Below are 27,952 nucleotides of genomic sequence, written 5' to 3'. Positions count from 1 at the left end.
TGGTCAAAGCTTCACCTTAAAAGGCTAGAAAAAGGAACAAATTAAACACAATATGAACAGAAGGACATAAGAAAATAAAAAATAAGAGCAAAAAATCAATACAACAGAAGATGGCAAATAAAATAGTCAGCAAAACCTAAAGCTGGTTCTTTGAAAATATCAAAAAATGGAAAAACCCTACAGCTAGAGTGATCACAAATTGCTAAAATCAGGAAGGAAAGAAGGGATGTCACCATAGATCCTGAAGACATCAAAAGAATAATAAGAGAATATCATACACATCTTTATGCCAATAAATTTCACAACTTAGATGAAATGAACAAATCCCTTACAACGAAAATAAGGAAAATTGATGTAAGAAATATAAAATCTAAATCACCCTATATCTATAAAAGAAAATGAATTTGGAACTAGAAACTTCCCCACAAAGAAAGCTCCAGGCTCCAATGGTTTCATTAGTGAATTCTAACAAACATTCAAGGAGAAATATAGTAGTCTTACAAAAACAATTTTGGAAAATAGAAGAGAAGGAAATACTCCAACTTACTTTATTGGACCAGCATTATTAAAACCTGACAAACAAATTACAATAAAGGAAGAAACAAACTACAGATATCCCTTGTGAACATAGAAGCAAAAATCCCTAAAAATGTTAGAAAACGAAATCCAGCAATATATAAAAAGAAAAATACAACATAGCCAAAAAGTGTTTATTGCAGGAATGTAGGGTTATTATAATATTCTTATAATTGACATCAATCAGTATAATTTGCCATATATGGCAGATTGCATTTTCCAAAGTTGGCCATAATAATATAGTATCTCATATGCCATGTTCTTTTTACAATACAATGTTTACGCTCTTCCTATAAATTATTGGGGTCTATATCTTCTACTCTTGAAATTGGGAAGACTTTTGTGATTGCCTCAATCTAGAGAATATGGGAGAATTGGCACCATGTGACTTCCAGAGATAGATTATAAAAAATGTCATTCACCTCTGCCTTCCTCTTGAAACCCAGACCCCATGCTATGGGGAAGCTCAGGCTAGCCCATGCAAAGCAACCATATGGAAAGATGGTGTAGATGTGGCCACTGTAGGTGTTCTGCTGACAGTTGACCTGAGGTCCAAGTCAGCAGCTGGGATGAAGCATCTGACAGGTAAGGAGAGATGCCTCCAGAGGATACCTGTGCCCAATCATCAAGTTACCCCAGCCTTTGAGTCTTTATAGCTAGGACCCCAGACATTGCGGAGAAGAGGCAAGCCATCCTTGGTATCCCTGTCCAAATTCCTGCCACAGCATTTGTGAAGGTACTAACATGGTTGTTTTACTCCATTATGTCTTGAGGTGTTCATTAAGCAGCAATGGTAATCAAAGGTAGATATCATAACCTATTTTTGAGTGGAGGACCCTACACCTCGTGAATGTCACATTGTGCATGGTGTGGGTGGCAAGCAGAAAATCTGGGGTATCAAACCCAGCTTTCTCTGCAAAGCCACTGCACAATACTCAGGTAGACAAAGGGAGTTGTGTATGTGGGATGACTTCATGCTCAGGGCTGTAAGAGGCTTTTGCCCCACCATCACCAAGAGTGGTCACTGCTCTGACGTGGCCCCGTTACTCCGTTTCGCTCTGAAGGGCACTTGAGATCAAGATTTAGTGTGCGTGGGTCACACAGACAAAAATCCTCTCTCTATTAAACCTTTAGCACAGACATATCCTCAATGTCTACATTTGAAAAGCTCAAGTAGCCGAATCAGCCATGAATTCTGGGCATTTATACAAAAGTTGGTTGAAATGGGAGCTTAAAGAACTCTTGCCAAACAGTTGCAAGAAGCACAGGAAGCAGAGGAATAAAACCTGTTACAGTCCTGGCTCCCACTTCACTGCATCGCAGGAGATATCAGGTGGTAAACCAACAAGTATTTATGAAAACAGGACAAACATAATTTATTCATTTCCTTCCTAGAAAGATGACTGAACTCAGGAGCCCTGATATGCGTTGGCATATTCTATTTTCTGATGTCTTCTCTACTCTCCCTCACTCCCTCACTGCCCAGGCCTTTTCCCCTTTACACAAACGTCAGTTTCTCCTCTACAGAGGTACAAGTCTTTCATCACCAGGCTTGAAGAAAATATCCACAGACGCAGAAGAAAAGTCGTAGGATTTGCTTAGACATGTAGGCTGTTAGATTTGAAAGGGAGCTGTAGAAAACAGCTGGGTTTTTTGCCTGCACAGAATCTGTCTCTTCTTTTGGCAACAGCACTTGGATTTGCCTTTGAGAGAAAACCCAGGCCCTACTCCCAGATCTTGTGGGTGGACTGGAGCTGACTCCATCCTCCCTTAAATCCGAAAGCAGACGTGTGACTCCCACCTGGCCAATCAGAACTCTTCATCCTGTGACCACGTGAGTGGTTCAGACAGAGCTGAGCAGGTAGTGAAAGCCATGAGTGTCAGCACCCCGGCTTTAGCTAGAACTATGGCGAAAGAGAAGATGTCTTTCATTGGGGGGCATGCTCCGTTAGCAGCATGTAAATCTGGAGCTGTTGGTGGCAACTTGACCCCACATGGCAAAGAGAGCCTCACCTCAGAGTACAGCCACACAGAGGGAACCAGAGCCAAGAGATGGCAAGAGGCAGATTCCTGACAGCATTGGTCATACAACCTGGATTTCTGTCACAGCCTCAGAGACCCGATTCACTAAGACAACCTATTATCTACACCAGTGGGTCATAAACTCTGCTCCGTGGAGTCACAAAATTCTGTGTGCCACAGGGGAACTGAAGAGACTGAATGAGAGGGGCCCTCTGACCTCAATTCGGTCAGAGCCACTGTTTATTTCACAGTGTCGGAGGCCCCAGTGTGGACCCTGGGCATCAGTTGCCTGCTCACCCTTCAGTGTAGCACTACACACCTGACATGCTCTGGGAAAACGCTCAGGCCTCACGCTCCCTAGAACCACGGACATTCAGGGAACTAACGCGTAAGCAAAAGATAACAGCATCCTGAAAATACAGATGGCTTCCTTGGAAGAGCCTCTTTCACATAGGAATGGTGTCCCCTACAGAAGCACCCACTTGGGGAAGAGAGCCTCACCTGACAACAAAGCCACACAGAGGCACCAAGCAGGTTCACTGGTTTTGCATTCTTTGTAGATCACAGCAGGGGAGAGCTTTGCTTAGAATCATCTTCTTTGAATAGTGCTGGGCTCATGTGGAAATCCCACATGTTTGCCAGGGAACAAACTTATTTCTGTGCTGACTTTCTGTCAGAGTAAAGGGTAAGAACTTCTTTTCAGTGCTCTAAAATAGTGGTTTGGTTTTTGAAGTCTTTTGGAATCTAATTTCCTTAAAATTGGAAAAAAACAACCTCCAAATCTGGTTACTTTTGAGACAAGTTAATTAAGTCCCATCTGTCTCAATGTGACTGCCCTCTATTTTGAAGTGGGGAAAAAAAGAGAGAGAATCCAAACTGGCGATAATGTCCTTTTAATTGAATAAACCAACAGTTTTCCCATTCTAATGAGCATAAACTGTTTACAGAAAAGATTTTCTTTAAATTACCCAGAGTGATTACTTTAAATTCACAGTTTGGTTAAAAGCTACAGTCATAAATAATTAATTTTTCTTTTTAAAAGAATTATGCAAATTTAAGCCATGGAGCTAAAAATGGAAAGTGTCTAATCACATGAACTGAGCTGGCATTTCTCTTCCTTGCTACTTCACCTCCATGTTTCTGTCTTTGCACCTGTTCTGAATACAAACAACGTCTGTCCTTGCTTACCATAGTCTAGGGTGGTTCTTACACCTGCTGTCAACCTTTTCTATCCCTACCGAACGTTGAATAAGAACAAGAAATGGGTGTAACCAGCTTTGTGTCAGGCTCCATATAATGCCAGCTACATGGGAACATTAGCAAATCCTTGGTGATGTAGATAAGACAAATCAACTGATCAGGACATGTTTCCCAAGCATTTGTCCTGTGCAGGCATTCTGCTGAGTGAGCAGAGCTCAGAGAAATAAACTCCTCTTTGAGGAAATTCCATACACTATCCATAGCAGAAAGTTAAATATAAATACAAGGAAGGCATTAAAGACCTGACAGCAAAATCTTCAAGTAGCCACAGGCCCGGGGGCCGGTCAGCAGTGCACAGCAGGGGATACCACAGAAGCCAGGATTTCTGACTGTGGGGCTGGGGGCCTTTTCAGGTCAGATTCAGCCTGAGACTCTGCAATCACTTTTGCCTTGACTGATACTGCCTGGCAGTAATAAGATCCCCGAGCACGGCCAAGAAAAAGAAGCTCCTTCTAGAAATGGGCTGCTGCCCCAGCACTTAGGACACCTGGAGGCAGTGCCAGCTCAACGAGGCACCAGGAGCACAGGGTCAGGCACGATCAGGCTGCAGAGGTACGAGTGACAGTGAACATGGAGGGTGAGCTCTAACTGTAGAGGTACGTGTTCTGCTGCTATTCTAGCTGCTGGAGTTCTTGAGTACAGGAAAAGGAAACGTGAATGGCATAATCAGGCATAAGGGATTCCCAGCTCCTAAAAGATACGCCTGTACAGTTTCATTCAGCCACCGGCTATTTTTAAAGCCCATGAAACAAATACCTTTAGATGGTGCATACATGCTATGTATCTGCAGTCCCCAACCCCGGGGCCGTGGATCGGTATGGGTCCATGGCCTGTCAGGAACCTGGCCGCACAGCAGGAAGTAAGCAGTGGGTGAACATCTGTATTTACAGCCGCTCACTGCTCACATCACCGCTAAGCTCCACCTCCTGTCAGATCAGCAGCAGCATTAGATTCCCATAGGAGTGTGGGCCCTACTGTAAACCGTGCATGTGAGGGATCTAGGTTGCGCGCTCCTTATGAGAATCTGATGTCTGATGATCTGAGGTGGAGCTGAGGCGGTGATGCTGGTGCTGGGGAGCAGCTGCAAATACAGATTGTTAGCAGAGAGGTTTGACTGCATAATAAATGTAATGTGCTGGAATCATCTCAAAACCATCCCACATCCTATTCCCTTCCCCTCCAGTCCATGGAAAAATTGTCTTCCATGAAACCGGTCCCTAGTGCCAAAAAGGGACCACTGCTATATATAGGTCACTGACCCCTCCTCCCATCGTCTTATACCCACACACTTACTTCACCAGCCTGGCTCCTGAGAACATTTTCCTTCCGACGCAGATGCTAAACAATAGGTGGATGTTAGATCCTTGCCTTGCAGTAGTAGCAGGCAACCCTATTTTGGTTGCTACAGAACCAGAGGATGAGAGAGTAGAAGGCTGGTCCCTGAGAGAGGACACTACATCAGTCACCCTGATAACAACCTAGCCAGGCAGAGAATATCATTGTCCCTCTTTTATATAGGACAGCAAAGAGGCATAGAAGGGTTAAGCCAGCAGTCCCAGATCGCACAGCTGCTAAGTGGCCAAGGGAGCTTTGAAACCCGGGCCCTCTGGCTCCAAGACCCATGTTCTTAACTAGCATGGTATACCTGGCTACCTTCATAAGTGACATAAATACCTTACCAGGAAGGAAAGTGAAAACATTCCTCATTATACAAGAAGTTTACTTGACGCCTCCAGGAACTCCATGTTGCAATTCTTTGGGAGAACAAAGAGGCTGGATCCCAATGGGCTCTGGGCTGCCTGACGAGCTGGGCCTGAGCTGGGGAACCCTCAAGCCCCAGCTCACTCTAAGCCTGGCTCACTTCAGATGTGAGCCAAACCAGTCTCGCTGAACGCTGCCATAATCCATCCTTGGTTTACAGAAACTTTAAAGAAAGCTGTGACAACTCATATATACCGAGAACTAAACAGCCAGTTAATGCGTAACGAGTAAACGAATCAGAGGACTTGTTAAATTCCCACCCAAATCACCATGGGTTCACTACTAAGGGGGGGTGGGGAACAAGCTTGGTGAAATGGTTGGATTTTGGCCATAGTCCCATGGATTTTCCCTGCCTACTTACTGAATACGGCAGTGCAAACAGATCTGCGGAGAACTGGGGCCTTGGCTGTGCTCACAAACTATAGTCAGAACCACGCAGATGGTGATACCTTTACAGTGTCAGGAATCTCCACTTGGTTACCACAGAGGAATTCCAACATCACTCCCCTCAAAGTTTAAGGAAAGGACACACCAGGGATATTCAGGCACAGGACAAATGTCTTACTGCTCAAATAATTCACTGGTTTTATTTTTAAATATTTACATTCTACTGCAGAAAGGACTTAAAAGAGTACCTCCAAATGGCTATTTGGGAAGGTTATTCAGCTATTCAATGCCTTAGTTTTTTCACCTGCAAGTAGGGATAACAATGACACTTATCTCATAAGACTGTTACGTATTTATACTTAATGATATATTTAATTTTATATTTAAATGTGATATTAATGTTATGTTTATTTAGAAATATATTTGACATACAGTTATGTGCCAAGCTCTTTGAACTCTGCCTGGCTAATACTGAGTATCCAATAAATGTAGCTGTAATTATTATCATTATTTTTTGTTGCTCAATCAGCAATACATGAACCCAGGGAACAGTATGTTTTTTTCACTCAACAAAAATTAAATGTCTCCTACATATCAGCTACTGAGAAGTGATGGAGAAACTTTTTAGAATGGAATATTTAGGAATATTTACTGTGGGAAAAATTCAGTCCACTAAGTCATTCCTACAATGGTTATGTTAATGTGAATATTTTTAATATTCATAGTACCGCCACTTAAACTTTGTTCCATATTATAGTTTATACAGCATCTGCCCCAATGTGGTAGAGAAACTAAGGCCTGGTAAAGAGAAGTGATTGACGTAAGGGCACACGGCCAATGAGGGGCAGAGCAGGCTTGAACCTCATTCTCCAAACTTCTCTCCCCAGTGTCCATTCAGCTGTCAAGGAGCCTCAGAAATTCTGGGGCATGGTCACTGATAACACCATGAGAGGGACAAAGGTCATTCTGCAGTATCCCCAGGCTTCCTACTCTTCCTCATCTGGGGAATTTCAAACGTGATTTCATGAGACACCGCTGACTCGTTCTCCGCATGGATACTAAGACAAAGGCAGTTTCCACAAAGGAGACATTAGGAGACCTGAGGGCATGGAGGTGCCTGGGCACCCCAACAGACCTTGCCCCATGCTTCGTCACAGAGTGGTGGGGGCACATTTTGGAATAACCAGGCAAGAAATATCGTGCAAAACCAGTTAGGGGAATTAGCCAAACATGCTCACCTCAACAGACTGTGGCGAAGCAGTACACAATGAATTATTACGTTGTGGAGCACCCCTCCTTAAGATCACCAATGACCAACACTGGTACAAAAATATAAAAGGATTTTCAAACCCCTTATGACCCACAGTGATATTATGACTGATAGATGAGATCAGATGGTTAAAAGATAAAAGAAAATATGGAGTCACAGAATACAGCAGGATGCCACTAATAAGGAAGTCTACGCAAATGCAGTAACAGTTTGAGGACTGTATAAAATAGTATACTGAGAGTAGTATAAAACAGCTGCCATCAGAAACCAACAATAAGGAGTAGGAAATTGCTAAAAAAAAAAAAAAAGAAAGAAAAAGGAGGAGACTATAAATAGTAAAAGGAATTAAAATATGCTACTCTAAAATATGCCACTTTGCCATAAAGATTATTGTGAGCCGAAGGCAATTGAAAAACAGATGCAGAAGGAGTTCTCTGCCCTTCCTCTTTCTACCTAAAAGTTGGGCATAAATTTCCCTTTGTGAAGGTGTCCTCCCTCCCCTGTCCTGTACCAGGAAGATGAGATGATGCTTATCACTGGAGACAGCATTGACTGGTGTCTACATAGCAAAGCTTAATAAATAACCCTTATCATCTATTTGCTTTCCCCATATATTTACCTTCCCACAACTTTCCACCCCTCAAAGCCTAAACCCATTTTCCTTTGTCTTATCACTTCTCATAATTTATTACCCTTTGTTAAAATGGTATATAAGCTCCCAGGCCTAATTAATTTTTAGAATTTTCACTTCTTTTCTATGAGGCCCCCTATGTGCATATGAAATTAACCTTTCTCCTATTAATCTGTCTTCTGCCAGTGTAATTCACAAACCCGAGTCATTGAATGTAAGAGGGGAGATGAAAAGATTTTTTTCCTCCCCTACAAGAGCTACCTTCCAGTTTCATTCATAGAAATCAACTGTGCTTCTAGTCCAGATTTTTAAGAAAAAACGAAAGATTCATGATGATTTTTATATATATTTTTAAACAATTATAATGGTGGCCTAAGTTAATAAATCATGGGAACTTGAAAGATTTTATGAAGCTATGAGTTTGGACTGATAAGGCGGTTTTCCCCAACAGAATCAGATCATATTGTTATTTGACAGCCTGTTATCCATAACTAACTGAAATGAGCTATTTCAGAATTCAGTTGCTCTGAAACTCAAGGCAATTGTCATTAAATGTGTTGTGAGTACTGCATACTCATTCAAATATGTGTGTCCGGGAAACACCCACAAGAGGAGAAAAGCTCTGAAACATGTGGTAATGGTCAAGTTTGGTTCTTTTTATCTTTCTGTTTGTTGCTAACTAAAATGAATGAGTAACAACCACAGAGTTCTTTCAAATAACAAATGGCTTTCATATCTCCATGTTAAAAAATTTAAAAATTTAATATAATAAGAGATACCAAGTTTAAGTCATATATTCATGTGTTCATTCACTCAATCACACAACGAACATGCATGTGAGTACTGGGTATGTGGACCACATGCAAAGATAAATAAGATGCAGGCCTTTTGAGGTATCACCATATATGTTCCCAGTTTCAATATTCCTTGTGTGAAATCAGTTGTGGCTTTTTTTTTTTAACCATGGATGGATCAGATGGGTATGAAATTGCATACTGTTTATCAATTGGGTCACAATTTAATAAACTCATGACATTCACAAACTTTTTAGTTTTAAACCTATCAGAACTAATAACATAGTTCTTTGGTATTTATTTACCTACTAAATATCTATAAAGCATTAGCCCCTGGGCCAGGAAAGAGACGTGGCCATAATAGGCATGATTCTGTCCTGGGATTCTTACAAATCGGGGAGACCTAGGACTAAACAAAGACGACTAAACTGTATGATAACTGGACCATGGGGCCGAAACAGGGAAGAATCTGCACAGGAGGCAGTACTAAAAAGAGACTGGCTGCATTAGACAAATAGATTAAACTATAACGAGAGTAAAATCGTGTTTCCCCAAGTGGAAACTATTTTGCCATTCCTTCATCCATCCTACCATTTGTGTGGTACTGTGTTGGGTACAAAGAATACAGTGTTAAAAAAAAAAAAAAGTCAGCTAGTGACCCTGACTTCTTTTTTTAGTGACCCTTACTCTGTTACCATGCATAACTTTAAAAATAATCCAAGTGATATATAATAAGCTACGCTAAGTGCTATTGAGAATAAGAAGTGGTTCTATAAGACAGTGATAGGTGGTCCCTTTCTATTTGGGGATTCAGAGTGGAGATTTGTAATTTGAGAGCCAGAGATTAAGTGAGAGCTATTCAGGAAACAGTGAAGGCTGTGATGGCAGATGGTGGCTGGGTGCTTACCTCCCAGGAACTAAAAGAAAGGCAGGGGAGAGCCTGGGAGTGCAAGAGTGGACCCAGAAGAACCGTTTGGAGTCTACAGGGATGTTCCAAGCAGGAGAGAAGATGATGGAATATTGCAAATGGCAAGAAGTGAAAAGATTTGAAATGTATTTTGAGAGCAGAATCAACAGAACTTGTGTTCAAAGCCAATGATGTAGGTGTTTGCCTTGTTTACCAAGAATAAGACATAGCGAGGTTCTAGGCCACTATTCTTTCATACCAACCAAGGCTGTGTCCAGTGGGCCTGTCTCTCTCCTTAGTCTCATGACATCTTTGGATAATAAGACATGCTGTGCAGAATCTGCATTCAGGCTTATTGGCTTCTGAATGTCCCTACAAGAAATAATTCATGTATTCCGCTTGCCATTTAGGTAGATGAATAGAAGCAATTTGCAATGAAACAGAGACAGGCCCATATAGCTAGACTAAACATAAGAGATTTATTCCAGTGGTTCCTAACATTTTGAAGAATGACAGCCTCCTCCACCAAAAAAAAAGAAAAAAAGAAGCAAAAACCTGAAAACCATACATGTGCATATGCACGCACAAGTTTGATGAGAGGGATCACAGACTGCTTGAAATTCACATGATTGGATGTCAGATTCTGAAATCTTCTAATCTAGGCCAATCTTCCCATTCTTCATTTGGAGAAGCTGAGAAGCAGATGTCATGTAACATAGTAGGAGAGAGAAAACCAAAAATGATGTCTCCTTATCCTTTTTCTGCATTTTATAACCTACTGAACTTCTGGCAGAAACATCTTTTCAGCCAAGATATCCCAACAACGGAATTTAGCTGCAACTAGTCCCAGCCAATCCCATGTAGAAGGAGGCTACATGGCTCTGCTGGTGGCTGCTGGAGTCTTGGGGAAGGATGGTGTTTACAGGTCTGCAGCCACCCGTGTTCTGAGCTCCTGCTGGATCTGTTCTGTTTGTGCACTACCTGGCCCTCCTGAATGCACACTCCCTGGCCCCCTTCCTGGGAGTATAGAGATGTCTAATACAAAACTAGAACTTTCCACAATTGCCTCCAAAAACCACTCTTTGGAGGCCTTTGTGAAAATGTGGTGGACTTTCAGTAAGATTCAGGGGTTATACTGTAGCAGAGAAAATAACATGAAATTAAATAAGAGCTACCCTTGCTCTTGAAAAGATCCCAAGTCACTTTGCCCATCTGGAATCAGGCCCCCTGCCCACTTGTGCAGTTTGTTGCTCCCTTTTCTCCCAGGAGGCAAACTTGCCTTTTTCATTTGTCCCATTTTCTTCGACAGAGCAATTCTGTTCTGTCCTCTCTTTTATTCCAACTCTGCCCCGGACCACCCCCCTTTCATATCCTCATGGCCCCAAATCTTTTCCTAAGGAATCCTGGTGCTAGCTTTAAATGTGGGACTGATTTTGGAGGTAAACATTTGGAAGTGATTGGGCATGGAGAGAAGAGGTTAAATTTGGTCATCTCTTCTTAAAAAAGACAAACAACTTAAAGTGATTATTTGGGGAGAGAAAAAAGAGGGTTCAGTAAAAAAAAAAAAAAAAAAAGTCTGACAATATCATTGCTTCTCCTCCTGGCCTTCAACTAAAGCAGTCTGGGCCGGGCGCGGTGGCTCACGCCTATAATCCTAGCACTCTGGGAGGCCGAGGTGGGCAGATCGTTTGAGCTCAGGAGTTCGAGACCAGCCTGAGCAAGAGCGAGACCCCGTCTCTTCTAAAAAAATAGAAAGAAATTAGCTAGACAACTAAAAATATATATAGAAAAAATTAGCCGGGCATGGTGTGGCATGCACCTGTAGTCCCAGCTACTCGGGAGGCTGAGGCCCAAGGATCGCTTGAGCCCAGGAGTTTGAGGTTGCTGTGAGCTAGGCTGATGCCACGGCACTCTAGCCCAGCCAACAGAGTGAGACTCTGTCTCAAAAATAAATAAATAAACAAATAAAGCACTCTGTGTGCAGAGGTTCAGACCGTAGGCGAGATTTCCGAAAGACAGAAACTCTTAGCCACAAGGTCAATTAGACAGCCTCCCAGAAGGCCTCCAGCATAAGCCACAGATCGCTGCTGCTCTGTGTGATGCAGGGGTTCCCCAGACTGCTAAACTCGCTCCTATTCCGAGGTTCTATTGCCCTTGCCCAGCCTGTCTTCAGGACACCTTGGCTTGTTCAACTGAGTATTTGAAGTTTTGATCTACTTATTAACCCACGGCTTGACTCGCCTGACTACCCATCGAGATGGACAGACTTAGCGCACAAAGTCATTAAAAATGCCCCTAAGGAGTTTGATTTAGAACCTTCAATTTCCTTCAGGAGAGAAGCTGTGTATATCAGGAATAACATGTCATGATTTTTGACATAGTGGCAGCAGTTGGAGTTATATAAATTATAGGATGTGATTACAGTATTTGCTGTGATAACACCGTCAAAATCCTTTTGTGATGTATAACACATTCCAAATGCAAATTCTAGGATATTTAAAAGCCCATCAAATAGAATTGTTATGACTCAAGATTTAAACCCAGGAATGCTGTGGTTTCTTTTACAAGTATGATGAGCTGAGTTTTCCTTCTGTCATTTAATATAGCACAGAGAACTCTCCATGGAAGAGACACATATTGCAAAATTTGAAGTTTCCTATCTTGGGTTGCCAGGGCTATGGGGAACATAAGACAGGCTCCAGCATCTTCACATCTCAAAGTGGGAACTGTGGGGCTTTTCAAATTCAGTAGAAGTGATATAATTCAGGTCTGTGGGAACAGTAACAACATTTCTAATCTCCCATCAGGCATTCTAAAGACCTCAGCACCTCCTTAAAGCAGCCTGTTGGGCTTGTTCCTGGTCAGAGCACATACATATATGTGGGAGACCTTACATACATACATATACGTGTAACATGGAATCTAAGAGCACAGTCTCACACCCAGGCAGATGACCGAGGGTTGAATTCCATTTGTTCCACTAATTATCCGATCTCGTTGGACAAATTTCTCAATCTCTCTAAGCCTCACTTCCTTATCTGGAAAATGGAGATAATAGGACCCACCTAACAGAGATGCTAAAGCACTGAGCACAGGGTGTGATGTGCATTTTAACTGCCCCATAGTGGTGGCTCTGAGCATCCCAGTTATCCTTGCTGTGCTGCTCAGAGGAGGCCTGCCCTACTGCTCTGTGGGGAAGGATGCTTCTGAAGAGAATCATCAATTTTCACGGCTCAGCCTTTCCTCCCACGCTTCCTGGCTCACACTGGCTGGCCATAGGGCGAGATTAGGAGCACAGCAGATTCCTGCATTGTAATTACTTCTTGCTCTAGTCGTTCCTAAATGATACAGCCATAAAGTCTTCTGAGACTAGGATACACAATGACATCAGTAGACTTTTTTGTTTGTTGTTTTTCTTTTCAATCACAAGCATGGCATGGAATCTGTAGGCAGGACAAGCTGGACACACCATCCAGAGCAGGGCTCATGACTGCAAAGAGTGATGATGATGACTCTGGATACCCGGCTGGGAAGGAAAATATGTCCTTGGCCCAGTCTTTCTCCCTTTCTTTTGGAGAGTGTCAGAATTTGGCCAAGTCCAAAATAAAAGGAAGACAGAATTCATTCCATAAGACTCTGTATGGAACAATAAGTAATGTTACTGTGAATTTCTAGGTAATAATGATTAGCATTTACTGAGCACTTGTTATAGGCTTGACATGGTGCTAAACAACATTATCTGTTTTAATCTTCACAACTCTATGAGATAAGCACCTTAATTACTTCCATTTCACAAAAAAGAAACCTTGAGAGCACATATTATAGCACTGTTATGTGATATGTAATTTACTATAGAATACTTCAGCACAGATGTTGTGATATGTGAATGCTAATTTTAATCTGTATCTCAGAGGTGGTCAATTGCCCTAATCGTGGATACATCTTCCAGCTAGTAAGCTAAAGGCTACATGTGCTATGGCGATTTATCTCTGTTCAACACCAGAAGTTTTGTCAATTAGCATAATGGATATTAGAAATGAATTCCTACTGGTAAAATTGGAGATGTTCACCCTGTGGTTTGTTTCAATATATTGCAGAAGGCTTGCCTTTCTCTGCACGAACCCACATAAGGACTTTGGGAGCTCTATCTTTAGGAATAATGCCCTAGGCTGGATTTTTAAATAGTCTTGCCTTCAGTTGCTAAGTCCAAATAGAAGGTTAACCAACTCCTGCAAATAATGCATTTGCTCTGATGCAAGGTGCTATGGGAACACCTGAAAGGACAGAGAGCTGGGACTTCCTTGAGCTTTCGGAACAGTTGGCTCTTGTGTGTGCTTGCTAATAAATGTTTACATGGATGGCAGAATTGGCCTGAGACTTATTTTCACCACAACCTGGTAATAAGATTGGGAGGGGGGCACTTACAGCCTCACTGATAAATGTTGGGAGATACCAATAACTGCCAAAATAATTTAACAGTTGTAAGTTATCTGATTATCTGGGATGGTTCACTGCAGGGACTTAAACTATATTTCCTAAATATGAAAAGTAGGATGCCCTAGTTCCCAGGATAGGGCCTGGCCCTTAGCTTAGTAGGTGTCTGGTCAATGAACTAGGTAGCCCTACATCTGCTTCCACAAGTGTCCCTAGAACATCAATGCCCAAAGAGTAGACCTTCCTGTTTGCTGGGCAGCTACAGGCAGACAAGGGGCAATCCAGCTTATGAAAACAACGGTAAAGTCCACACATTCTGAGCTCTCCCAGTTCAGCCCTATGTTGGATTATCATCTCAAGAGAAATGGGAAATCGACAAACTTGATCTAGATTCCACAAAGTCTGGGGAAATCAGCAGACCTTACAAAAATGCATGGCTCTGCCAACACAGCAAACGGCCACTGTGAATGCGCGTACTGCGGCCAAGGCACAGCCCCTGATGCGTTCCTGCATTCCCAGCCACCAATTTTCTTTTCCAAGTTGGTTCTTGTTTGCATTCAGTTGTACTTGCTCGAAAATCTGTTTTTAATAATATTAATAGTTAAAATTAAGATTATTTTAACCTTTAAATAACTTATGTTTAACAAAACCACAGTACTTTCTAAGTCGAAAGACCCACACATTTTAATAACAAAATAGTAATCTCATTTTAAAAGGAGAGGGTTTTTTTTTTAAACAAAATACAGTTTTGTTACATATGTATTGTCATGCAGTGATCAATATTTCTTAACTTGAGAATTCCATGCTTTTACATAACAAAAAACTAAATAAGAAGCAGATTGTCAAGTGTTATGATGGTGAACAGCTGCCAAAAATCCATGATTTCTCCCCCTCATTCCCTTAGTATTCTGTTGCAAAAATTGAAACGCTAATTCATTAAGGATTTCTTAGCATCTTCTTTAGGAAACAACTGCCATTCTATCATGATATCAGACTTTCTGGGATATTTTCCTTTCTAGTCTGGCCTGGAGTAATTAGCTTGGCCTGAATAAGGACAGTAATTAAAAGCAGATAGTATTTATAATTTGATGAGAACTGAGGGCTAACGCTAAAGAAGCTTCATGGACCCGACTATTTTTCCTGGCCTCTCCCAATATCAAGTTTCTTTCGAATCCACCTAAATTATGATGATGCCCCACCAAAAAAATCACATTCCACACTTCTCCATAAACCATGTCTTTAGCAAGAAAACCACTGTTAGGAACTTTTCCATCAGACCCAAGTAATACAGTGTAAACAATGTGCCTTAAGCAATCAACCCTTTTCCCAACATATCATATTCAACATGCATAGAAAAGGACTGCTGCAGAAATCTGGTTCACCCCCAAAATTTCTCTGTTCTTCCATCTAAAAATCAGTGACTGCCACTTAGATGAAGGTAGCATTCATAAAAACCAGTTGCTTCAGATCTGAATTTGATCATTCAGCTAGGTTTTCAAAAACAAAGGCAAATATGACAAATGTATTTCAGTGACAATTTTAAACTCTTATCTTGGTACCACTTCCTTGTTGTAGCCAATATTCCTTATTATTTTTTCTCTAATTCTTGAGGCTCATTGTACCATTTTAGGAAAAGAATAGTGTAGAGTGGGAGGAACAAACAAACTGTAGTGAGTACTAAAAGAGACTGGTGATATGACTAAGAACAAGCCACTAAGTCTCTGAGTTAATCCTGAGTACCTACCCTGTGCCAGGCACAGTAGTAGGTTACAGAGATACAACACAGACTCTGCACCAGTCCTTACATTATTGTTCGTGACACAGACAAAAAGGATTTTTAAAGAGGGGAAAAATATTAAAGCACTTAATTAAAATAATGATAAATGACCATAACGTTTACGACGGAAACCTATAGGGACCCGAGGTGGAAAGTCCATGGGCACACATAGAGTGACATTTTAGCTGAGACACAGAGCATGGGGCATGGGACAGAGCCTCTTCCCCAGGAGAGGAGCAGAGCAGGAGGGCAGTCTCTCCAGTTCAGAAGGAGAAGCATGTTCAAAAGCCCAGGGGAGGGAGAAAGTTTGGGGTGTTCAAGCAACTAAAAGGTTGACCAGAATGGCTGATGTGAACGTAGGGGAGAGTGGTCGACAGGAGGCTGTGGTGATCATGGCGAGACACTGGGAGGCGATCTGTAGAAAAGCACAGTGGAAGCCAGGAAATGCAAAACAACCTCAAGGGGTTATTTTTAAGAATTCTCTGAACGCCCGTTATATACCCAGTAACTAGACACGATGCAAAAAAGTGCCATCAATTTTATCTTAACAATGACACAGCTGATATTAAACCACCTTTGCCACTCAGAATGCTGTTATCTTAGCTCCTTAAAGCACGGACTCATGAATTCAGACCTTTCTGATGTATGTGGCAAATGCTCTACTGGGTTGGCGGTGTTGGATACCTGTGAGAGAAGCCCAGTCACACAGTGAAGATGAAGCCACTGACCACGTGTGTAACAAAGATAGCCTTGAGCAAGTATGCAACATGCTCAATGAAATGTTGGAGATAATGCCATTTTCTTACCTAACAGCTACAAAACTTGGATATTTTTAATTGCTCTCCAACCTTAAGATCTCTGATTCTATGAGATTTATACACAGGAATGTATGCGTAAATCCACTACATGCCCAACCCTATACTGAGGACACCACAATGAATCAGACACCATCCCTCTCCCCAAGGAGTTTATAGTTTTGGTGGTGAAAAAAATACATTTGGACTTCTAGCTATATAGGACAAGAAGTTCTAGGATAGTGCTTTGGAAGCACATCATGAATGCCCCCATCTAGACCGGGGGTCCATCCAAAGAGGTCAGAGGAGCTAATGATGAAACGAGAGCAAAGGATAAGCCCAGAGGCTTCCAGGTAGGGTAGGAGGATGTGGCTGCTTCCTGCAGAGACAACAGAATGTGCAGTGGTCTGGGTATGAGAGGACATTAGGGGCGGATCTTGAGACTATGACTATCTGAGTAGGGTCAGGCTGGATGGAAGCACTGAATGGAGAAAGGCCAAGTTGGAAGGGAAGACTGAGAGGTACCCCGGGGCCAGGCTACCAAGGGCTTCAAATGCTTTGAATTTAGGCTTCCCTGAATGGTTTTGAGCCAATGGTGATTCTACTGACACTTTAGATCCTCTAATTTATTAGCTGACAGTTAAAATAGCTTAACTATTTATGCAACTCTTTCAAACTGGGTCTTCAAATATTTTTCAGAGGCAGACAGAAAAAGTCATCTAATTTGGTCTCACGATAACCCTTCCCTTGGAAGGTGTGAGGACAGTGTTTCCCACTGGACTCTTCTGTTGGAACACCATAGGAGATCCATTGACTAAAGGTGCATTTGAACCCCATCTTTCTCAAAGGAAGGATCCTTCTCATAGAAACAAGTGCTCCTTTAACAGTGGGCTCAGAGAGAGGGAAACAGACAGTGGGATGAGTACTCTGCCCTTGCTTCATCTTGGGCCACCTTTAATTGGATCATTTCAGAAGGGAATCAATGACAAGCGTGTTTAATAGTTGTTTCCATCAACCAGAAAAGACGTTGATGTTCCAGATTTTTTGATTAAACATAATGGAAATTGATTTGAAAGCATGTTCCTTCTGCCTGAATAAACTACTGCCTTTGCTTTTTCTTTCTTTGTTCAGAACAAGAGAGAATTCCCCCCAAGGAACTGGCACAGAGCATCATGTTTGGTGTGGACATCTAAAGGGAGCATGTATTACCAGCAGAATAATGCTGGGGGGAGCCCCAGATTGCCATCTCGCTCACAAGTGGGTGTGAGTGAGATGAACGCGTGAGTCCTCATGAACGCAGGAGGAGGCAGGAGTGATCTTCTGCCGCTTTGAAACAAACAGAAGCCAGTTAAGTGTTCAAGTCAAGTAAAATATTCTTACCCATAGTATCTTTGAGCCATGGCCTCATAGACAGTACATTCGTATTTGGCACATCAATTCTTGTGGAATAGAGGTAAAAGAATTAAATTTTTCATGTGGAGAAAATCCTGTGTACAGTAAGAGAAACTGGCAGCTGATTTCAAACCATAGGCCGATTCTCTGGGATTATTTTAATTGTTTTTCATGCTGATAATAAGAGGAATGTGTTCATTTTAGTCTAAACCATGTTAAAGCATGAGAATCAGCTCTGAGAATCTAAGTTGCCTAAATATCTCGGCCATGAAGGGGGAAAAGGCAGTACAGATTTGGTTGTGGTGGTCAAAATGCCTTCTTCAGCTCTCGGAAGGCGCAAAGGAGAGGGGCTCCTACCACCCATGCAGCAGGGGTGGAAGGCGGAGGAACAACACCACCAAGGATACAGGGGGTGGAGGGCAGGGACAGGACTGGGGGACCCTTGTTGGGTCACCTGGGGCTAAAAGGAGGCTATGAGCCCAGGGCTCAGAGAATAAGAAAGAAGACATGCTTCTGATAGTTAGTGTTAGAGCCCAGATGGGCTGCAACTTGCAGAAGCCTTAGATAGAAACTCAGAGGTCTAGAAATGCCAACCCCTTCAGACTCCAGGCACTTCCTCCTATCCAGACATCTTTCCTATGGATCTGTTATCTATAGTCCCAGCTGATCTCTCTGCCACATAGAGAGAGCCTGCCTGTGAATTAAGCCAATGAGAGCCAAGGAACAAATCAAAATAATATGGGTTTGACCCCTGAATCTAGTCATGCCTCAAGACAGAACTGCATAGATATCCTGCTTCCAAGAGTCAATAAATTCCCTTTTTGACCTTTGCTACTTTGAGCTGGGAGCAGTGACTTATAAACAAAGAGTGGTGAGTAATCCATCATTCTATATGATTATTCAGGCTTAATGATCTTATCCTTTTCTATATGGCAAAGGACAGAGGCTGTTCTTTCATTATAGACAGTTGCAAATCATTAAACTATAAAAGCAGAAACAACAATAAACACCTGAAATCTAAAAATACTTTTCATTTTCAGCCCTAAACTTTTCTACTAGAGAACAGTCATCTATATAGAGTGTTACAACATCTTTTCTGAAGATAATAATTTTATGCCATTGATTCATAGTTTTATAACACCAACTCAAAGAAAAAAATGGTTAAGCTCAGGAAAAAACTATTTAATAGAATCAAATGGAAGAGGAAAATATTTGGATGGATATAAGCAGTACCAAAAAATCAGGAATACACTCATATTTTTAACATCAGCATCTCCTGGCAAAAAAAAAAATAATTATAATAGTAGTCTGTTTCAATGGAAATAAAGTACTGTAATATTTATAGTCTGTGCCAGAGTTATAATGACTGCGGGGCCAGAAGTGAAGTGTCACAGCATGCTCCACATGTTTTTAACACGGTTTCTAAAGGCTCTGGAGGCTATTAAATTTAATGAACCCATCTGCTATGAAATAAAGGTCCCAACATAATCAGTTTCCTCCATGCCATGTAATGCAGATGGCATTCTCAGTTCCACAACCCAGCAGGATGGTTTATGTTTCTCTTTACGTGTATCTCTTTGTTTTGATGATTTGAACTTTCATACGCAGCAATATCTTGGGAAAATACTGTAAATTCAATTTCCAAGCCCCAACAAATTCCTTAGGATGGCTTTGACCCCCTGAGTAATTGCTTCTAAGGCAGTAAGAGGTTGTAGCTTAAAGCAATCACCCAAACAACTCCTAAATGGCCTAGGTGCCATTCCTAGATGGGAAACTGAAACAAATGTGCAATTTATCAAATGCAAAGCATTTTCTCCAAGTTGGACTTAGTGGGGGGTGAGGAGGAGGGATACCCGTCCAATTTGCAAATGCAACTAAATTGGTTTGAAAGTTCCTACAAATTGCCTACAGAATTATATTACCAGCAAATGGGAGGGGTAGGAGGGCTTGGTAATGAATTCTCATTATTTTAAATGGTCACATTCCCACTGTTTCTAAAAGACTTCTTTGCTTCCCTTCTGTGTGTCACTGTGGTCTATGTAAACTTCCCTGGAGGGGTTGATCAGGAATGCTGATGCTTCCTAGGCTTACTACTGGTTCTACCCTGCACAGCAAGTTGGATAGCATTCCCAAGCTGATTAAGACCCAACTGCAAAGCACAAGTGATTTGCTTACAAAATGGAACAAATTCCATTGTTAATGACTTTTTGCTCTGCACCTAAGAGATAATGACTATGCATGACTTGTATGCAGATGAAAAGCCTATGAACTTCAGAATTCTGCTGTTTGCTGTTTTGACAATTAATACACGAGATCTTATTAGATTAAACATAATTAATGTTGTTAAGATTAATTCATTTATTTGTGTTTTACCAGGAAAGCAAATGAATAGAACAGCCAAGCAGGGAAACAGAATATTTAATCAGACTGGTGGCAATAAGCAGGGAGGATGGGCCCTGAAAGGCAGTTTTGTCCGTCTCTGGTTCTAGAATCAGGCTTGGTTAAATGCAATCCTTGGCTCTCAGTGCAAGAATCCAAACTCAGCTTCTGCTCACAGTTCAACTTCCATCTTGAACTTGTCCAGACCAAGTATGAACCAATGTATAATTAATAAAAAGGGAAAGCACCACACTCACAAGTCATTTTAAGCTATTCATTTAAGAATTAAATCAATTATGTAATTATATTTGTCGCTGCTCCGTTTTCAGCCATAATAACTGATGAGACAAGCAAACATGAATTTCTTTTGCCTTAACTGCCCAGATAATTAAGGAGAAAGAAGACATAGACCACATTAACCTAGCCTGTGGGTACAAGTGTCCAAATTTACTAATCAACAAATGCCTACTTCTTTAGTATTTGGTAGAAATAATAAAAATCAGCAGGTCGCAGATTTTCTGATTCCTAAAGGAATCAAAGCTACCTTCAGACTACAGCGTAGCAAAGAGAATCTCCTCGAGGCTTCTCCTCGAAACACCAGGGGTAAGCACAAATATTATAATGAAGAATAGATATGGCTGTCCCAAAACTTTCTCTTGACAGAGGCTTTGCAGGAGGTATGGTGGCATTTCTTTCTGGCATTATCTTTCTCTCTCACATTGGAGCACATGGACAGAGGCTGATTCAGCAGGCAGGATTCAAAACAGCCCCCAAGATTTCTGTCCCCAACAAGTACATGCCTATGAAATCCTGTCCTTTTGAGTGTGGGTATGATGCGATTATCAATAGCATGATTAGATGATTAATCAATTGATTTCTAGTTAATTAAAAGAGAGATTATTCTGGGTGGGCCTGACCTGTTCCAAGAAACTTTTATGAGAAGGTGAAGCATCAGAGAGATGCATTCTTGCTGGCCTGGAAGAAAGTAAACTGCATTGTGTGACTGCCTAAAGGGGCCATGCGGCAAGGAACTTCAGTGGCCTCTGGGAGCTAAGAGTGGCCCATAGCCAACAGTGGGGACCACCTCAGTCCCAAGATAGCAAGGAAATGAATTCTGCCAACACCCTGAGGAAGCTTGGAGGAAGACACGGATCTGCAGATGAGACGTGCAGTATGGCCAACACTTTACTGCAGCCTTGGGAGCCCCTAAGCTGAGGATCTAGCTACGAGACACTTGAACTCTGGGAAGCTTGAGATAATATGTTTGTGTTGTTTTAAGTCTGTGCTGATTTGTTACACAGCAATAGAGAACTAGCACTGTCATCCAGGTGATGTCAACCCACATCACAGGAGCATGTCAGAAGTTTTAGCCTGAGAATAGCAACTATTCACAAACCAGTTAGTGACCCCTCTCTCTGTGTCTGGGAAAATCATTCTCTTTCATGGAGCACACAGCTCCCAGAAGCCACCAAAAGACACTAAAATAGGAAGCAGACACTATTCCAGCCCCCAGATCCACCACATCAACCAAGGATGATACAAACAAAACAAGGCAAATTACCCTATAGAAATAGTGAAAGAAAAATTAAGTGTCAGTTTCCTCTGAATGGAGGGGAGATTTTTTCCTCCCCAGTTTTTCACGGTTGCTTTGTCCATACTTAAAACAGTAGTAATTTTTATCAACTTTAGACTCTTTCCAAGGCATTCATTTACATATTCACAGATGCAAGGACTTTCTTTTTACACTCCCAATTCATTGATTTAAATAATATTTAATTAATTTATAGAATTATGATAAAATTACAACTGACATCAATAGGTTTGGGAATGAAGGCAACTGTAAACTTCTAGTAAGCTTGCAACTCAAGTTGGGGAGAACAAATGCAAGTTTCTTGTACCAGAATGGCCTTCTAGAGCAAATGTCCAGAAGGGGGCAACAGGCACCAACTGCTACAGAGCAAAGAGAGGACACTGAGTCAGTTCAGCGGCAGTCTATCGAGAGGGCTGCTACCATATTTCCCTTTTTTGGGCAATTCAGCAAGCACTGTCCTCTGTAGGGCTACTGGGGTGGAAGGGGTCTTCCCGGCTGGTGCAGCACAATCCCCGGTCTCCTCTGGGGACACTGATCCTAGCACCAACCCCCACATGAGTGCTTGGCCCATAACACACAATTACAGCAAAATGAATTCCAAAGAATAAAGAGCATCTCTAGACAAACAGTGCTTCCAACGTACTCATCATACTTGAGTACCAAATTCTATTATCAAAAAGGTATAAGTCATGTTGTGGTTACTATGCAAGACCCAGCTCAAAGAAAGGAGAGTAGAGCATTTTTAAAAACTTCTCTCAGCCAAGGAGATAAATTCACACTGGATTTCCTGAAGTTGGGAAATGACGATAGGTAGTATTATTGCATTCTCACTATGTACAGATATTTAATACTTAGAGTCAACCCTGGAAGGGAGGTTTTATACCCATTTTACAAATGAGGAAAACCACACTTCAAGAGGCTAAGTAGCTTGCTTAAGGTCACAGAGCTAATATGGAATAGACATGCAAGTCAAACCCAGGCTGTTGTTCTAACTCTAAATTCAGTGCCCTTAGCTAATAAATTATAAATAGATCATAAATATGTTTAAATATCAAAAAAATTCCAGAGCTACCAACCCCACCAGAACATCAGGTTATTAAAACAGGTCGATCACTAGTCCCAATGCCAAGTGCTCCGAGAGGCGGGTCTCTTTCACGACTGCAAGCTGGGTCACATTAGGGCACTGCTGGCTTGGGACTGATCTGGATGTGTCAGGACAGTCATGAGCTCAGAACTGCTGATGTCCTTCTTCATCTTCTGGGTGGTTCCAGAGTTGGTGGGCTCATCTCAGAATGTAGACTCTGCAGATGAGTCCAGCATGTAAATCCTATTTTGACTCCATATAAATGACAGAATTTTTTGTCCTTGCCATGGCAGAAGACACAGCCAGATGGGGAGTTCCAAGAGACTGCTGCTTCCTGGTCAGAGGCACTTGTCAGGGCAACAGCTGCTTTCTCTTCAGCCAACAGGCCCCATAAAGAGGAAGACAGTCCCCATCGTCCTCCCTAGCCCAACAGGTTGTTCAACACTGCTAAGATGAGAAGGAACTCTCAGGACATTCTACCTGATTTATTTATCAGAACCATTTGCAAAGATACAGCAACAGAACTAGGAAAGCATAGTGACAACGCTGAGCTATCATTTTAGGGATAACCAGATTCTGGGAGTTTAGTTTTGTGAACCTCAAATAAAGAGGTGGCATAAATGAGCTGTCATTGTGGCATACCAATTTTACTCAATAATGAGCCACTGAAAACATTATTTTATTTAAAAGTAAGGGTGATTATGGCACAGAGTGTAAATGTCATGTAAATGTTTAGGATAAAGCATAAGACTTTGGAGACATTTCCTCTGCAGCTATTCCAGACCATCTACCTTGCTTCTGCAGTCAAGAGTTCTTTTGTGGAAAAGCCCGAGTAGCAATGGGTTCCTCCTCTCCTTTATCTATCTCCTAAATATAAATACATGTACGCATGTATGTAATTAATAAATCTAATACAATCACTGATTTAAGTTATTAACATTATCTAAAGCAAGACATCACATTGATACAAAGCTTGATCCTTCCCATGAGCTTATGTTCACCACGAGCTTCAGGTCATGGTTGCCCAGCATGTATGCCCAGCCAGAGCACTCAGCAAGCACACAGTATCCATCTGCTTCTCATTGCTCATGCTAATTTTGAGGACTCACTCAAGAGGTTGCTGGGATTCTCCCATTATATAGTGTACTAGACAGTATATGCAGTATCCAACTGTTTAGATACTACTTTTCCCCCCCTTACAACTAATGAAAAATCTCTGGGGAAGCACTTTGAGACCATAAAAATATCCTGCTCATTATCAAACTTTCCCCCTAGATTTAGCAACCATTGATGGCCTTTGCCCTAGCCAGTCTTCACTAAAATGGTGGCACACTGGTGATTTTTCCAGCTCCATCACTTCTGCACATTTACCAGTCTGCGTTCGATTATACTTGCACCCCTTCCCACCCACTTACTTACCTATTTTGCTCATCTGTTTTAGATTTATCTATTTATTATCAGTAAGGACAGTGGATTTCTGTCTTATTCAACAAGTTATAATCCATTATTGTCATTCTTCATTTTGAAGTTCAAATTGTCCCAGATTTGACCAATGAGAGCCTCTTTATGCTGATTCCTGTGTCCTTTTGACATGACCACATTATTGTTTTGAGCACTTCCTTAGTTTTTGGCACAAAATATTCCAGACTTTTTTTTTTGGTACCTTCCCTGCTCCAGCCCTGGAATTAGCAATCAATTTCTCTAAGGAACCTTGTTTGCTTTGGTGGGGAGTGGTTTCTGGAAGCCAGGATCTGCGTACTGGATGAACTCATTGTTATTTGGGTGCCACTGCTTCAAGGTCCTTTTGAAGGACTGAGTTGGAATTTTGTCCTAATACTTTTAATTCAGTCTAATCCCATAGGTATCGCCTTATCTTCAGATACATTTGCTCAATCCCAACACACTCACAAAATAGGTTAGGAATTTCTATACCCATATTACCACAAATGACACCAAAATGAGTTTAAAATTTATTTGTAATTCTTTTTGTTCCTCCCTAAATTGAGGGGTAGACATGGAAGTATGTTCAAAATTTAATATTGTATATTACTATTATACTCAAAAGATTAGTTCTTTTGTTTCTGGCTTTCTGGGTAATTTTGTTATTCATTTGAAATATTGTTGGATTCATTTAGTTCTGTTTGCATTCACTTTTAGATTTTCCCCCATTCTTATTGCTTTAATTTTAATTTTTGAATATCTAGAATATTAACATGTTTTCAAAACTCAAAACTGTGCAAAAAGGAATGCTCAGAGATGAATGCGCCCCCCCAATTCCTTTTCCTCTGCACCCTCTCCCACTTTGTGCTGATCACCAGTTCTACTGGTTTCTGATTTAAGCTACTTTTTTAGTTTGTAAAAACAAGCAGTTATAGGTATATTTTCTTATTTCCTTTTCTTTCTTACATAAAAGGTAGCATGCTATATATGCTCTTGTATTTTGCTCATTTTACTTAGCAGTGTGTCCTGAAAATCACTCTGTATTAACCAATACATACCTTCTTCATTCTTGTTTTTAACATTGACTCTGTTAGGTATACGTACCATAGTTTATCCAATCAATCTCTCATGTTTAGACATGTAAGCAACTTCTAATATTTTGTTTTACAAGCTATTCTTCAATGAACAAACTTGTACAAATGGAGGTTCTTTTCATGTTAGGGTTAATTCCTAAAAGTGGGATTTCTGAGTCAAGGGTAAATGCAAATTGCCCTCCATAGAGACTGCCCTCTCCCAGCAAGGGGTGAGGGTGTCCCTCTCCCACAGCCTCACAGCAGAGTGTATGGTGAGGCTTTTAATTTTGCCACCCTGATGGGTTAGAAAGGGTATCACGCTATAGTTTAATTTGTATTTTTCTTTTTGTGAGTGAAACTGAACATCTTTTTACATTTAAAAGCCATTTTTATTATTTTTTTAATAAATTTTTTAATCATATCTTTTGTTCATTTTTTCCTATAGGAATTTTGGGGATTTTCCCTCAATTTTTAAACATTCTTTATATATTAAGATTATTAATTCTTCACATGTGCTATAGGTTGCAAATATTTTCTCCCACTTTATCATTTGTCTTCTGGTTTTCCTTATGGTGTATTTTGATTTACAAAAGTTATTTTTTGTTTTGTTTTTATTTTAAGTAGTGAAACTTATTTATCTTTCTCTTTTTTGCCTCTGGATTTTGGAGTCATTGTTAGAAAAAACCTTTCCCAGAATCCAAGTCAGAGAAGAATTGACTCAGGTTTTCTTCTAGTGCTTGCAATGGCTTCCTTTTTTACAGTTTATAATTCTGATACATTTGGTTTTCTTTTTTAGGTATGATATGAAGACTAGAACTAATTTTATTTGCTCTGAATGGCTATCTACTCTCCCTAAAAGCGTTTATTACAAAGCCCATCCTAACTCCACTGATCTGAGATGCCACCTCTATCATCTACTAAATTCCCGTAGGTAACTGGATCCTTTATTGGACCTTCCGTTCTACTGATCTGTCTATCCAGGGGCCAGTACCATAATGTTTTAATTATAGAGACTCTCTCTCTTCCAAATTGATGACACAAATAAAATGATCAAACTGGCTATTTAGGGTTTGTACACAAAACTGCTGGGTGATTTGGTGACTTTACTACTGGCTAGCCACACTCCTCCTCCTCACTGCTATCTTTCCTGTCTTACTCAACCACACCTAAGAAGAGGTGAAGTTATCTGTGGCTGTTATTGCTACTATTGTTAATATAGTGCCAACATACCTGGGTGAGCTTATTTTGTTTCCAAGATTCAAAACAAAACTGGGGTCAGACTCTGAAACTGATAAAAGCTAGGTCTCCCCAGAAATTGTAGAGTATTTTTCAGCTCAGCATCCATCATTTTTCAAGATGACTTTTCCTCGGGAAGGGGCATCCCTTCTTGACAAGGAGATACACTCATATTTCCATGGCCTCACTGTACACTTTAAGGCTGAGACAGGGCAAGCTGCTGTGGCCTGGCCTGTGTCATGGTGTTCCCCCCAAATGGGTTCCCATGTGCTGTTCCTGCCCTGCATTTGCCTGCAGCTGCCAGAAACACAGCAGTAATGAGAGAGCCCTGAGAGAGAAAAGCTGACCCAGGACAGCCATGGAGATCACTCCGGAGGACAGCTGTGTCTGGGTTACAGTGATTAATGTGATGTTAATTCCAACAAACATGACGGAAGAGAGGCCCTCTGAGAACATGTACAATCAGTAAATGAAAAACACCACTGCCATCAGACTCACTATCACTATGAAAAATCACCCTGAGATTACACAAGCAACCCAGCCACTGAGCCACCACTTGGTGATTGGCAAAGCTCCTCCCTTTAAGCTACTTCAGCATCAGAATCTTCTGCTTGGAATTCAGCTTCAGAATGAGCCCATGGCCAGAGTTCAAACAACAATCTAGCGCCCACTGAACCACCATTCAAGCGTATTCTCACTTATCCATGGGAAGAAATTGCAGCTGCAGCCTCTGCGGTGACCCCATTCACAATGAGCGCCGAGCTTGGGCCACATTCCCAAGTGAGACCCAAAGATTCATACCAGAGCAGGGCCTCACATGTGGCGAGGACTGAATCTAAGAACATGCCTATAACCATTGCCACGCTGACAGAATTTGAACACGTGGAAAAAGAAAAAAAAAGTAACTAGGGAAGATACCAGCAAAACGTGCTTTTCTGTGCTGACCAGTCACCTTTCAGATGTACCTGTCATATATTCTCTGACATTATGGGTTCTCATCAACTTTGCTTGCCAAAGTGACCAACACAAATTGTACTTACAGCCGAGAAAAATGTCGCTGAATGCCATAATTAAGGAAGAGTGATACAATTGTTCTTTTTTGGAATTAACACAGGAAAACTCTCCCATTGCAGGATGAAGGGAA

General features: G+C 41.3%; 1 protein-coding gene across 1 annotated transcript in view; it reads right to left on the bottom strand.

The window, feature by feature from the left end:
- Window positions 1–27,952, bottom strand: part of CACNA2D3 (calcium channel, voltage-dependent, alpha 2/delta subunit 3) — an 869,108-nt gene that overhangs the window by 253,564 nt on the left and 587,592 nt on the right. The window lies entirely within an intron of this gene.

This window comes from Propithecus coquereli, unplaced genomic scaffold, assembly GCF_000956105.1.
Source record: "Propithecus coquereli isolate 6110/MARCELLA unplaced genomic scaffold, Pcoq_1.0 Scaffold1, whole genome shotgun sequence".
Classification (NCBI taxonomy): domain Eukaryota; kingdom Metazoa; phylum Chordata; class Mammalia; order Primates; family Indriidae; genus Propithecus; species Propithecus coquereli.
This window is presented reverse-complemented; position numbering and strand designations above follow the sequence as displayed.